Source organism: Molothrus ater, chromosome 5 (assembly GCF_012460135.2).
Source record: "Molothrus ater isolate BHLD 08-10-18 breed brown headed cowbird chromosome 5, BPBGC_Mater_1.1, whole genome shotgun sequence".
NCBI classification, from domain to species: domain Eukaryota; kingdom Metazoa; phylum Chordata; class Aves; order Passeriformes; family Icteridae; genus Molothrus; species Molothrus ater.
The window spans coordinates 33,677,045-33,690,623 of record NC_050482.2 but is presented as its reverse complement, the minus strand read 5'-3'; the positions used below and the strand labels follow the sequence as shown (position 1 = coordinate 33,690,623).

The 13,579-nt window shown below is 38.0% G+C and overlaps 1 protein-coding gene across 1 annotated transcript in view; it reads right to left on the bottom strand.

Annotated features, from left to right (window-relative positions):
• The window catches only part of HMGA2 (high mobility group AT-hook 2), a 110,476-nt gene that overhangs the window by 69,969 nt on the left and 26,928 nt on the right, over window positions 1-13,579 (bottom strand). The window lies entirely within an intron of this gene.

Below are 13,579 nucleotides of genomic sequence, written 5' to 3'. Positions count from 1 at the left end.
TTTATTACACCACACCTCATGCTATTGGGATGAAACTCAGTGAATCCTAGTATAATTTCTACTGAAATACTACCTGAAATTCAGCATGTCCACAAGTCTTTCAGTGTAATAAGTACACTTTATTATTTTTATCTAACACTCAACATTTGGAAATGTGTGAGTATTAATACAAAAAGCTTTTCACCTGCAGAACTTATTTGCACTGTGCTAAGTAAGGGTTGTTCTCTCTCACAGACACATATACGTAGGTGCATATGTATGTAGGATAATGGAAAAAGAGCTATAGATACATTGCTATGGAATTGAAGATGTGCTGTTAAAGGATAAATCATCCTATACTCATGTTCATTAAAAATACTAACTTTTTCATTCAGTGCTCAGAAAACTTCTCCAGCAGCACACTACTATATACTGGCATATCTAAAGCACATAAAGAAAGACAAAAACCACACAAAAACAATCTTGATTTGTGTCATGTAAAAAGATATCAAAGTTGGGAGATACAACTCCAGTATGGGGGTCCCAGATACTTTATAGCTATCAAAACACATATTCTTTACTGTAGGATACGTTAGAAGTACTATTTCAGCTGAAATTTCTTATTTAAATACTAACTATAATATAGAAGCATACTGAACTAAAACTTAAGACCTTAAGAGCAGTGAGTCAGAATAGAAATCTATTTCTAGAGTGGTGCCGACTCAGACTGCAGCTAATAATGGCTGCTGAGGAAAAAACACGTGGCAAATATGGAATGATATTTCCTGCATTTTTAAAGTGGGATACGGCATTAAGTCCACTGAGTTTAAAAACACTTTCTGTACAAGGCCTGTAAAAATCCTTCTTCTGTATCTTACTTTTTTCTTTTGTCTAACAGATTTGTAAGCCAGCTTACACATCTGACATGAGGAACTCTATGATAATGAGCTCAACGATTTAAAGGTGTTGTGTGAAAAAAACCTTCTTTTTGCTTGTTTTACCTAAATAATTTCTGTTGGTCTTCTAGTTGTTATATTTCAGAAAATGAAAAAGAATTATTTTTCATTCATGTTCTATACAGAATTGATTAGATGTACAGGTCTAGGTCCTATTTCTTCTTAGTTTCTCTCCTATTTTCAGTTGAGAAGACCCAGTCTGCTTATCTGCCCTTGTGCGGAAATAAATCTGTACCTTTGAGCAATCTAACATCTGCACTTCTTCAGATTCATTATTATATGGAGTATTCAAATCCATGAAAATCTCAGTGGGCCACTGAGTTATCCATGCCAGACGTAGAGATGACATTTTGTCCTCTTTCCCTTTTGTAACTATGATTAATATTTTATTCCTTCTTCTGACCAGTGCCATCGCAAAACTGACATTTTGCAAGAACTACTCATCATGACTCCAAGTTCTCTTTCCTGTTTGGCAATAGCTGCCTCAGGGCTCCCCTTTGCAAAGCCAGAGCTGTTTCTCATCCCCTTGAACACAACACAAAGCACTGCCTGCCATTGCATTGCCAGGCCTTTCAGTACCAGGAGTTCTTTATTCATCTTCTCACCATCTACTTACGTATTAACTAATTTTTTTACCATCACCAATGCATAACTTTGCATAATTTGTTTCAATATCAATAATTTTAAGCAGCATAGATCCCATCACAAGTCCTGCTAGAAATATAAAGGTATCTCTCCTCCACTGTCAAAACACCCCAGGACAGGATCTTCTCTCTCATTCCCTGACCACTTAATTCCTTTAAGGAACTCCATGAATAGCATTGAAATTAACTATTTTGGAAAACAAGACACATCACATTGATTGAACCATCCTGAGCCACGTACTTACTAGTTTTATTTCAGAGAATTCCAACAGGTTTGTGATACACAATTCCTTTCCAAGAAAAGCTTACTACTTCTTCTTAAAAATGGCAACCTCTTCATAATCCTTCTAAAGTAATTTTGATGGTTGGTATATACATACTTGGAACACTTAAGATGTCTGTAAGCAGTCTTCTTGCTGAGTGAAAGTCACTTCACCCTATTGACCCTTCCTTTTAACCTCAGTGTTATGTTGTACCTACTTATGAACTCAGATATGACAATGGAGAAATTACAGTGAAGTAGAAGAACAGGGATGATTTGGTAGGACATCTTTGCCCAGTATGACTATGACTGTATGAATTTTATAAATGGTCTTTTTACATAAGAGAATTTGAGGTTCCTTTTCCAAAGGACAAATAAAATGCTCCTTTGCTCTGGACTTGTGCATTCACATATAGACCAAATGAAGAGTGACTGAGTATTGCTGGGCTTTAAACACTGGTTGGCTGCCTCCCATTAAATGAGTCCATGGCATCAAATTCAGCTCCTTGTGGACACTATTTCTTGATTCAATTACACATCTTTGAGGATTTCAGAGAAAAGTCTCCAGAGCCTGTATTTAAAACTACCCTTCAACATGTGAAGCAGTGTGGAACAACCTGCAATTCTTCTAGCCATGATCAAATTTTTATTTCCTTGCAAAATACTATTTCAGAAGCCATTTATCCATCACCTTTAATTAAAACCATTAGTTTCATTAAAATATCTATTTTCTAAACAACTGTAGTTTTTGTCAATACTATTAAACACCATTTTAGGTCACTGCTTCTCTATAATAGTCAAATATTTATATCATGATTCACCTAGCAAAAACTGTGGCAATAACTGTTTTGCAAGAAAATTAATTTAGTATCTTTGGGATTTTAGCTGTTACTGAAAGACTAAGACCTAATAAATTCTTTAGTTGGAATTCTGCTTCCAGGAATACCTGTGAGGATTATTTCAGGGGTTTATTTTCTAGTTCTTATATGTTTAATTGTCTAATTTGTAGATGTGATCAGATACTTCATGTTCTAAGGACCATAAATGGCAAACAAAATTATTTCCTGAAGTGAATTTGTAGGCAAAGAAAAAGGAAGGCCATTTTAAAAAATCATACTAGAAATGCGTTTTTAATTGTAGATAAAAGCATCCTCAGCAGTACTAAAAATTAACTAGAGGTATCATATCCAAAGTGGCAAAGGCTAGGTTCATAATTGTTAGCTATTGGCTATGTTTAATAAAGCTGTAAATGTTATGTGATGATAAATATTACTTTAGGCTTGGCCTTTTCAAAACTATGAAAAGTTTTGAAAAAACTATGGACTAAAAAAACAAAGCCAGGAAAATGCAGCTCAGATCTGTTTGCCTATTTGTTCTTCACTGCATGGTGTCTCTTGCATGTAAAACTGTGAATAAATGTGCAGCCTCCACTTCTTCTAAGTCCATGATGTTTGAAGACAAAGAGTCTGGGACAAATGCTACTCTGAGTTACTCCCTTTAAACTCCTGGCAATTTCAACAGCATCATAAAGTCTGGCCTATGATTGTCAGGTCTTTATACTCTGTAGATTAAAAAACAAAAAAGCAAAGAGCATGCAATATAGACAAATACAGTCATATATATCAGACAGTCTGTTACAGTCTTCCTTCTACAGGATATTTGGGCTGCACATGACATAATGCCTTGCACTGACATCAGGACTCCTAAAAAGATGAGGTTTGGTTATGGGAACTGACTAATGACCCTGCCAGTAGCACCTGCTACAATTCTGGACCTCAGCATTGCTGCTCTTCAGTTTTCTGATGATTTATTCCAACTTGTAAAAAATCCCAAAACATGAAAACCAACACTGTTTTAAAATAATGAGTGCACCATGCTGGAATCCTCAATTAGTATAAAACTTAACACCTTATCAGAGGTATTGCAGCTTGCTGCAGCTAAGAAATCTTATGCAAATCCTTCTCTACCTCTACTCACAACCTGGCTTCTGCTCATAACTTAACACCTTTGCCAACAAAAGGTCAGAGTAACACTGACCTCTAGATTATTTTAAAACAATAAACTGTCTCTACAAATATTTCCATGGGAATAAAAATCCACAAAAAACAAAAGGCATTTTGCCTGGTTTTGCCTTGGATAGTAATGAAGGGAAATTACAGAATCAACACTGGAATACAGAGGCAAAGCTCTCTTTAATTTCTTTAACACAAAGTCTCATCTGTAAAATGCTGGAACTGGAAAACTGAAAGTCTGACTCAATGCAAAGCACTTAATTGTAATTAGATGTGAAAGTGAGGGGTATCTCTACTATACTTCCTGTCCTGGAACTTTAAATGGAACATATGGCACAAGTGGGTGGAGGGCTTGTATGTGAAAACACAGATACAGTCTTCTTTCAGAAAAGACCATGAAGAGTAATTTACTGATGAAATGATGGTAGAAACTCATAGCATACCAGATATGGTCAAGGAATGCCAGCATTTTAGCAACTGTTGATTAGTTACAGAGACCTAAACTTGCTTACAAGTGTTGCTTATCTGGTACCCATTAGGGTTAAACACATTATTAAGAATGAACCCATCTCTACTGAAAGGGAAGGAAACAAATTAAAACTGGAAAATAGTATCTAGACTCTTAGTCAGTCTTTCTAGCTGGCATTATTAAGGGACAGAAGTATGTTGCACTCTTGAGTACCTAAGATAGGAATGCCATCTAAACACTCCCTGAGTGATACTCATGTGTGGTTTGCTGGGTGACGATGCTTGAACAAGTTCTGAGTTATTTCCTCTGCCCCTTAACCAGGGACACTAATAGCAGAAATATTCTGTCTCATTGCTCTCATATAGAGTTCTCCTCCTACACCAATAATTTAGTCAGAGGGAGGGTCAGTGGGCAAAACATGCTCATGACTACTTCCTTTGCTTCAGAAACACTTGCCAAATTGAAATGGCAAAATTCTGCATTTGCCTTTTGGGCTGAGTGGTCAGAGGCTCTGGAAACAAGCCAACATACAGTGGGACAGCTCTGTTGACCACACTGAGCTCCTGGTCAGGCTGTGAGCATTGTCTTCAGGATTGCTCAGCACAGCTTCCCACACAAATAATCTTAAACAGTGGATAGCTTCACTGAATCTCAATTCAAATGCACAAGTACAAACACAAGAATTGTGTGAGTTTTACTCATAAACTGTAAGACTTCCTGTAGAATTTTGCCTTTTAATGCCTCAAATTGTAATTTAATCTGTTCCTCCTTTGAGCTTCCCTTCCTCATTCTGCTTCCTTAAGTGTCACAAAACAAGAATTTGCACTACGGAAGATTCCTCACCTCATCTAGTCTCCTGATTGCAGGAAAGCCCAAAGATTTTCTAATACATTTTTGTATAGTGCAATGTAATCTCTTGTTTTTTCTTATCCCTTCTAGCTTTGCTCCACTTTTCCTTTCTTTGATGTTGTACAGTAGATTACAGTCTTTCTTTCCATTTTTCCTTAGTGTCTGTTTCCTCTTTCCTTTCCATCCACCTGTTTTTTCCACTTTTGCTCTCTGTGATGCCTTTTCTATGCTACCCCTGCATTTTCTCTTCTCATCCTTCTCACACTAAATCTTTCCCACTCAATCCTATTTTACCATCCCATCTTCATACCCAGGGGTTCAGTCTCCTAATCAAAGACACAGAGGAAACAGCCTCTGGAACCCCAAGTATTACACTGATTACTTCTACACACTTTCCTCTGGTTTTGAACTAAAGAGCACAACTCTTTCTTTGTCTATCCTTTCAGCCTCTTTCTCTGAAAGCATATTCCTGTTCACCTCTTTTCTTTTTGTGCATGCTTAGTTCTACTGTCCATAGACTTTTCAGACCAGTCCATAATCACTGTCAGATGTTCTTTCTTAGTTTACTTCTTCTCTGTCAGATTTCTTCCCAGTTTCTGAGAAGAAACACAGATCTGAAGAAGAAACCTAACAAAGAAACTAAGTCTTGGGAACAGCTCTTAGAAAGAAGTTAAGGGAATCAGGGACGGGTCTCACACAAACAGGAGGCTTTAGCAGGAAAGAGAAGCATGCTTTCCTAGCGGGGGGGAAAGTCTCACTGCTGAACTAGCTAAGGCAGATAAAAATTCACTAACAAAAAGAAAGTGACTATGATCCGAAGAGAACAGAAGCACCAGAAAGGACACAACAGACTTCTTACATTCTCTTTTCCCATAAATCTAAGGAGAAACTGAAGCAGGGAATTACGGCAGACATTCATTATTTTACTTAGGTCTCCATAAGCTATGGCATCTTTATGTTTACAAACTCTTATATGTCCATTTTCTTTCATAAAGCATGTGATGAGAATGTCACACTGCCAGCAGGATTAACCCTCTGGGACATCACAAACCTGAGAAAGAGTAAGAGTAAGGGGGATCCGTGGTTGCAGGAGCCATCTGGCTCCACATCTGTGAAAAGCCCCAGCTGCAGCACCAGGAGAGCCTCAGGCAGAGCTGAGACAGTGCTGTAGATGCCTTCCTCGACTGAGAACCTGTGGGACTGCACCTGTGGCACGCTTCTAGGGGAGCAACTGACAGGTAGCAAAAGGCAAAAAAGCTTTCCAGATACTGTTCTGCATATTTACTCTCAAGCCCCTGATGAAAAAAACCCCAACTTTAATTACAAAAATCTTTGCACCATGAATTCCATTGCTGTTAAAAAAATACCAATAGCGGCAAAAGGAAGAAACTGCAAAGCTAGTGAAGCAAATAAATCATTGTGTCTTTGCTACTGTAATATACATTATACTTTAAAAGAATGTATTTTTCTATTTTTTGTAGTTCTTGTAGAAAAAAAATAGTAAAGAAGCAAATTAAACTCTATAGCTGCACCAATTTCTGCTATAATCCATCAATAATGATTTTCCAATGAAAGTCAATTTTCAGACCTGCCTATTTAGTGTGTGCAAAAGTCCTGTCTGGGAATGAACTGCAAAAAAATCACTGGAAAGGAAGTACTGAAAAGCAACTACACATCCATTGGGGGGTTTCTGCATTAATTTTATGACTCACTAATACAAGTCCATCTATTTCTGTTGTTATACTCATTTTTAATACTTAAAAAGTACTTTAAAGACATACAATTCTGTTACTACTGTGTGAAGGAGGTGATTATAATTGCAACAGGCTAAGATAGCTTGGCAGTACTTCTGTCTGACCTACAAATGCCATTTAAAAACAGACAAAAAAACCACTTGGAAGTCTGCCTGAAGGGAAATGGTTTTCTTGTGAAAGACCTTGTCAAACATATTAAAATCAAAGTTTGGGACTTTGGCTGAACAAACAGCTTTTACTGTTCAGCTCTGCTAACTGCATTCTAGTACGAAGGAGACATTCCGTAGTAATAGCAAACTGACAATTTTACATCAGCACCTCATGACTATTCACAAATATCCACTGACCACCACAGACAGTCAGTGTTAATAAAGGTCAAAATTACCATCTATCTACATAATCTCCTGTAAGAACCACTGTAAAAACCACTGTAAAAACCACTGTAAAGGATCAACCAATCTAATTGTTTGATATATTTGCAAAAATCTGATTAACCACACTAAAGTCATAGAAAACACTTCCACAGGTTTTAAATACTTGATTCAAGCCTGAGAGATGAAGGTACAATAGTTCTTTATCAAATATTTTAGTCTGATATTAAATTATTTCCATTCCTTTCAAGAGTACATTAGCTGACTTATTAAATCGACTAGTTACTCATTTCAAATTACTTCCTCAGTTTGTGGTACTAGGAAATGACTCTTTAACAAGTATTCTGGAAAGTGTATCATTGTTCATTCACTTGGTAAGATAAGTTCATGCCTTTTAAAGCAGCGTATCGACTTGCAACTTTTAAAATAAAAGCGAAGCAGCAATTAGTACTATAAGTATGCAAACAAGTAAAAGACAGTATTGTTCAATTTTTATTTTCTACCTAACCTTAAGTCTTCTCACTAACCCTGCCAAACATTTACTTTTCATATTTGTTTTGTAAAGTGCTACACTACCATTATTTTCCTGAAAAGATTAGTTGCTGCAAAGCTTCCTTTTCCTAAGCACTTCAAGAAAACCAGTGCATATATCAGTGAACTAAATGGAAAAGTCACAGGGAGCTGAATACCACATGTAGGACATGCCACATTAAATGCAGCCTGACCTGGCATGCAGGGAGAGTGGGATTGTCATCAAATCATTAAATATTGCTCTTAGTGCATTCAATACATTTAATGCACTTTGTACATAACATTCTGTTTTATTTATTTCATAATTTAACGATTTATTTCACATCCTTTTCTATTCAGAAGAACAACATTTTGGTGACTACAGACCCAGAAATAATCATTGATCCATGCTTTTTGGTTGTGTAAGATTTCATGAGCAAGATGGACTCCTTTTTTGGTAATAAATATGAAATCAAGTATCTTGGCTATCACTAGGTACAAAACAATGATGCCTTTCTCACAACCAGCAGGTTGAACTTAACCCACAGAAAACTCAGTCTCCAGACCTGAACACACTCCCCACACAGCTGGGCACCAACAGACAAAACATGATCCATCAGATGAAACAGAGTCAGAAGCTTGGCCAGCTCTCTTTAAATGATATCCGTGTACACATTTTAGATTCAAAGATCAGCTATTTGAGGATGAAATAAAAATCACAATTCAAATGACAGAAAGAAAAATATCACCATTAAAAAGAGAAAAAGAACCAAGTGATTTAATTGGGGAAGTTAACATTTTCTCCCTACTGATGTCTGTCAGAGCTGTAATGAAAAGTAACTTATGGAAAAAAAATGGTTTAGTATTAAGGGTCACTTCTCCAGAGTCTCTACAAGAAAGGTCACGAAAGTTCTGATTGTGAGGAAAGGGATTTCAGGAGGAGAGGAGACAAAGCCAACTGACCTTGACTGTTGTAAATGTTCACATATTTTTTCAGCTTTGACAAATAATTTATGGTCACATTTTAAGCTTTTTATTTGGGATCTTTTTCCAAATATAAGCTGAATTTTCAGGTTTTTGTTCTTAAAAACATTAAATTGAATGTTTTAACTGCAATATTATTTTCTATATTATTTACTATTTTCTATTTGTATACAATTAAATAAAATTTAATTTTATGCATAATTTAATATTTTCTATTTCTGTTATAGTAATATTTTCTATTGTCAATATTAAAAAGTGTTTGCCTTGGAACTTCTTTGGTTTGAATATCTGAGTGCTTCTGTACGTATAAAAGTTGCTCAAATACAGGCACTTCAAAAAACCTCTCAAGCAACACACCGGTCAATCTGTTCCTTCTCAGATGGCATCCAATTCACACAAAGGGTATCTCTTTCTGGCTTTTCATTCACTGTTTCATTCTGACCAAATCAGATCTGGCTGACTCTTACCCAACTCCTCACCACAGCCACTCATAACCTCCCGACTTCTTCAAACAAAGGCATTATTCAGGTGTTACAAAAAGACTGAGGGCCCTTAAGTATTTTTGCAAGTTACATAAATATACTATAGGGCACTCTGAGCCATGGCTGTTTTACATATGTAACATTTGAAGAATATTTAACTGAATGAAAAATGAAAACTAAAACACATTCCCATCAATCTCTGAAGGTCCTCCTCCGCAAGCCTAATGGAATAAAATACTCATTGAAGAAAGAAAATCAGATAAGGAGAGACTAAAAAATAAAAAATCAAACCCAGAACATGAGACTCATCTCAATTTTTTTTAATGCTCAGACCTCCTAGTGAATGTGTTTGTCTCCAATCCTAGCTCCACAAGCTTCAGGAAATTCAGTCTCTATTTTAGCAGAGATATTCTGGTACTCAAAATCAAATAGAAGCTACTTACTTGGAGGCTGTGAGTTAAGTACTCCCAGCTGTGGGAAGCCCCGATGTGCAGCCAGGGCTGCAGCGCAGGTGGGGGTATGGAAGATTCCAGCCTACTGCCCCCCATTGCTGCCGTTTGCATTAAGATGTTTCACATTGTTGCTGGTGTAATCATTCCAGGTACAGTTACTGTGAAACTGAGACTAAAATAACCACCCACAGCACGACTGAAATATGGCTCAGTGTGTATAAAGGTGGGTGACTTCACAAGAATTGCATCAGGATTTCAGAGCACTTCTGGATCAGGAATGTGAAGAGTGTGTGTTTGCATTTACCCACCAACAACTGTAGATTTTCTAGGTATCTGATAAATGCATATGTTTTTTTTTATTCACTTTGTTCTTTCTAGCATACAAAAACCTCAGCAGACACCAACTGTTGATGTTTGTACCTTTCAAAGCAGAAGGATTTGCTCTTTTGTCTACAAGAGCCAGGGAAAGCAGGGTATTTACTAGGGTAAATATTTCTAGGAGCACCATTTCCATACATCAGATTTACTTAACTGAAAGAGAGGCCTACAGCAACCTGCATCAGGCTGGAAGGCCTGGCCCAGAAGACAAAAGGGAAAACATGATAGGCAACAGGGGTAAGAAGAACAGAACAAGAACCTTACAACTAATCTCTTAATTTCTTCATGGTATGGTTTATATTCAGACCACAGAGACAGTTCAAGGGATGGCTGATCACCTCTCATCTTGACTCACTACTCATTGAGGAAAGAAATTAATCTCTGCAAATCTATCCTAGTTAGCTGAATATCACCCAAACAAACTGAAAAGACTCCACATCCCTGAAAAGCTGTCAGTATGTCTGGAACAATCCAGTACATTCACCTTTATACAAACTTAATTTTCAAGCACATAAAGAAATTGTACTGGGGACAAAGCTACCAAAAATGCCTTGCTGTTCAAAAGAGAAAAGGTATAATCTTGACAAAAACCTGTAAGGTTTACACAAGAAATATGATTTTAATGTTATGCACAATACATCCCACTCCCCAGAATGACTGTTCTCATCTCATCTCATCTCATCTCATCTCATCTCATCTCATCTCATCTCATCTCATCTCATCTCATCTCATCTCATCAAAATGAAGAGCAAACCTACGCTGGTTGTTTCCTCAGGATGGAGAAATCAAGATTTAGCAGCCCCTCCCAGCGACTTCTACTGCTCAGGAAAAGCCCAAAGCATTTGTTGTTCTTACTCCAATACCAGTTGTGAGAAGACTTTCTGTGCTCTTGGGAGCAGCAAACAGAAAATTCCTGTAAGAAACCCAGTGCGCATGACTCCATTAACAGGCCATGGCTGGGCACAGAGGATGTAATTATTAAAACTCCAGGAAGCAGAGAATCCCTGTCCAAACTTTGAAATGCTAGGGGGAAAAACGAGACAAATCCTAGGGGAAGTATTTTAGAGAAACTAAGAAATAGTGCCTGTGGGAAACTATAAGGGAAAGGAAATTTGGAAAGTATTTAGAGTTAGAACAAGTGGCCCACACAGAAATCCCTCCTGTTGTTGTCAGACGAGGGAAACAAGGGTAAGACAAAGATGCCTGAAAAACACAAACACAAATAAAGCAAGACCTACTGAAACTTTATTAATTGACACACCAATAAATACGAATCCTGACTTGAGGCTTGATATGTGAGGAAGCTGAAGAAAAAGCATGGAGAGAGGAAAGCTCCACACAGGATATGCTGCCCATTTAATGCAATCTCCACAAACTTGCTATTCCTTTTCAGGTACATTTTGATAAAAATGCCCAGAGACAGGGTGGGGGGAGAAGATTGCTCCCACAGGGAAGGGTGACAGGCACCCTGTCTGAAGTGAGCCGAGGCCATGAATTCTGCAGAGTCCTGAACCAAGGCCAAAGCATGGACACAGACAGGTTTCCATGTCTGTCAGAAGCCAGGAAGAAGAACAAGGACTACAGGGATATGAACATAAAAGCATAGCCCCAGAAACTACTTGGTTGTTATGGACTCACTCCTGCATCTCCTGTCCTGTTTAAACCAACAGCTCCAGTGTATTGGGGAGGAATTAAAAATCTGTCTGCTTGGTGGGAACATAACGGGGACAGTCCTCAACACTGAGAAGCACTCTTTGCTCTTTTAAGTGGGGTTTATGAGGCCCACTAAGCAGCAGAACTGGAAGAAGAGCTGTAAATACAAAAGTGAAGTTGGATGTACGAAACAACGTCAAGCATAAAATTACTGCTAGTAGAGTTCCTTCACTGTGTCCCTTCATTCCAACTGTGAATGCAATGAAGTTCAACAGAAACGTTTGCTGCTGATAATCTGAGGAAGCTTTTGCAAGAAACTCACCTATACATGGATCACACTCACAACCAAGTCCTTGAGGAATCAACAGTGTCTTTTTCAATAATAGTTATCACTTGGGGGCTTGTGTTTTTTTTGTAACAACACACAAGTCAAGAGGTAACTTTGTTCTGAGAAACACAGCAGCTTTAAATTGCAACTTGACTATGCATTTCTAAAGAGATGAAAAAATAATTTCTTGCAGATTCATGTGTTTTTATGGCCTTTAAACAATACTATAGTCTCACAGGAAATCCTAACAATGGTTCAGCTTGAATCACCTCTGTCGGTACTGCATCTCATCTGTTTGGGGATTTTTACCCAACCCTCTTATTCTTTATTAATAGGGTCATTTGTCTGAAAACCTATTTCTTAAGAGTTTGTCTGTTCATTCTGCACCTGAAGTCATAACCCTTTGTTTGCAATCTCACAATTGGTTGCTGTGGAAATCATTATGATGTCACAAAAAATAAGGATTAGTAAAACTGCAAGTAGGGAATAAACAAATTGAACAGATGAACTGTTAAATAAGTTTTACTGCAAGTATGCACAGAAATAAAAAAAAAAAGGGAAACAAAACTTTCCTCCAGACCTGATCTATGACATATGTTCACATAGTGCTGACACAGAGCAGGGACAGAAGAATTTTCCTTCATGACTTTTGGTACACGGGCAACATTCGGAAAATCTACTGGCTAGGAATACATTTCCTACATTTTGATAAGATACACAATACAGGACCTTAATTTCAAACTACTGTGAACCTTATGCTTCTCTCTCTTTCTAAAAGGCAAACAAAACAACTATTCTGTGGCTAATCTATGGATGGATAATGTTTTTCCCTGGAAAACAATGCATTCGTCCATGTAGTAAAAATACTCCTTGATGGAGCTTCAGACCAAATTAAAACCAGCTCCTTGTGGTGTCCACCTGCTCCAACTTTTATCAGAACAACTGGTGCCCACACATCTCTGCCATGAAACACCCTAATGCTCAGACTGGTGAACTCTCTTTGGCAAGTCACATGGGCTCAGTAAGTCACAGGATATGGCCAAGGTGGCCAGCTGCAGGGTCAACATGGCAATATAGACATAAGCTTTCAGATGAAACTTTTCCCTGATAAGGCCTGAGGAAGGACCTTTCCCATCAGATCACTGACCACTGCAACCTGCCTGTCCCAGTCTGGCAGTAGCCATTTGCAGCAGTGGAGTGGCAGATCCCTCAGTCAGCTGTAGCAGGTGAGGTCAGAGCAGAGGAGGGAGGCTGTGGCTATGCATGATCAGTATGGGCTGCGCAGGCACAGATCCATGCTGTTTTCCTATTTTCACAGTACATCCATGGGCTGCCCCCAGTTCTTCCCCTCACAGGCCTCCCGTAAGACAGCAGAGCATAGCTCTCTGCCATGTGCCCTGCCTCACCGCTCACAAGACAAGCACAGGGTGCTTGGATAGCATTCTGTCCCCTGGTTCTGCTCTTCTATGTAACACATCAGAAATACAGATGAAATT